The sequence below is a fragment of the Cavia porcellus genome, unplaced genomic scaffold (assembly GCF_034190915.1).
Source record: "Cavia porcellus strain 051 isolate PalLab524CR breed Dunkin Hartley unplaced genomic scaffold, mCavPor4.1 scaffold_20, whole genome shotgun sequence".
NCBI classification, from domain to species: Eukaryota; Metazoa; Chordata; class Mammalia; order Rodentia; family Caviidae; genus Cavia; species Cavia porcellus.
In genome coordinates, this window is record NW_026947503.1 from 52,314,188 (window position 1) to 52,315,716 (window position 1,529).

The 1,529-nt window shown below is 30.0% G+C and overlaps 1 non-coding gene across 1 annotated transcript; it reads left to right on the forward strand.

The window, feature by feature from the left end:
• Positions 1-262: 262 nt before the first annotated feature.
• LOC111758083 (U6 spliceosomal RNA) lies at positions 263-370 on the forward strand. The gene has a single exon (XR_002792318.1). It is a non-coding gene; the product is annotated as a U6 spliceosomal RNA (small nuclear RNA).
• Positions 371-1,529: the final 1,159 nt, after the last annotated feature.

The window sequence follows — 1,529 nt, forward strand, 5'->3', positions numbered from 1 at the left end:
ACAGAATGTGAGTTAACTGTCCACCATGCATACAAAAAATATCATAGAAGCTAATCTATAACAACTATAAGAAAAATAGAACTGTGTGCTACACTAATCAGCTGCGAACTAATTTCACTTCAGCAAATGTTAAATGAATTCAGTAACAATAAATACTAACACAGAATGTTTGTAATCACCACTGGGCTTCTTAATTAAAATATAATAAAATTCTAGCCAACTTAACCATTTGTCTAGACTATGCATGAGGAAGTAAAGTTTCATGCTAGCCACGGCAGCACATACACTAAAATTGGAATGATACAGAGATTAGCATGGTCCACCCCCGCTCAAGTATGACATGCAAATTAGTAAGCTAGTTCATAGTTTTTGAAAGAAACTATGTATAAAAGATAGTTAAGAATTACACTACTGATTTCACTGAGTTCATTGAATAGAAAGGTTTGTGCTAGTACTGTTTGATTATTAAATGCAGATGCCTTGTATTCTGAGTAACTGAGGTGAAGATAACAATATGCAATGTATATGCCATCGTTCCAGACTAAATATCCTATTTTGAAATTTTGTTTAATTTTTTCTCTTTAAAATAGAAAAAATTTTCATTGTTGTAACTTTGCTTTCTATAATGTAATACATGCATGTAGCGTTGTTTACTAAATTAATTTTAAAAGATAGACTTAGGGCTATTAACATCTGACAATACAAAAAATGCTATGGAAAAATATTTGAAGTTGTATTTAAACCTACACAAACAATGGAAATATTTTTTCAAACATGTTGAATAAAATATGCACAGAAGAAAAAAGTTTTCCATCAGATAGCAAGGTCCCATTCATTCTTCTTAAATTTATAAAAATAAAATATTAAGTAATTTTATTTTTTTTACTTAGCATCTTTCCTTAAAGGTAATTTATGCACTGCTTAGCTATGCAATCATGAACAGTGTAACTTAATATTTTTGTGTCTTGCTTTTCCAGGATATACAGCAAGTGTCTTGGCCTAGAGTACTTCTAACTTTCATGTCCTAATAGTTTTGATTACCCCAATTATCATAAAAACTTTATAAGTAATATTGTACAAAACCATGTTTTCAGTTTTACTCAGTTTTGGAATCAACAAGGTATTGATTTTGTGATCTATTCCACAACAACATTAGAAATTTCAAACGCTGTGATATTTACAATGCCACATACACTCTGATGTTGTAAGCATTTCATAAAACCAATCTTAATACTTGAAGATGTATAAAAGGTGTCGTGAGTTCTGGAAGCATTCAGAAGAAAGTTACACTCACATTCATTCTTCATAATTCTTATTTTATTCTTAAGGTTCTTTTTCTATTACTACCACCCATCTCTGCCTTCAGAAGACAAAAAGAAATAAAATGAAACAAAACCCCAAACAAATATACTCTTTCTAAGGTCCACTATGTTCATTTTGTCATATTTCTGTTTCTCAGAAAATTATGTCTACATCTAGAACTTCAGTGTTCAAAAAATCTATTCAACATTCTTTTACTACCACATTTG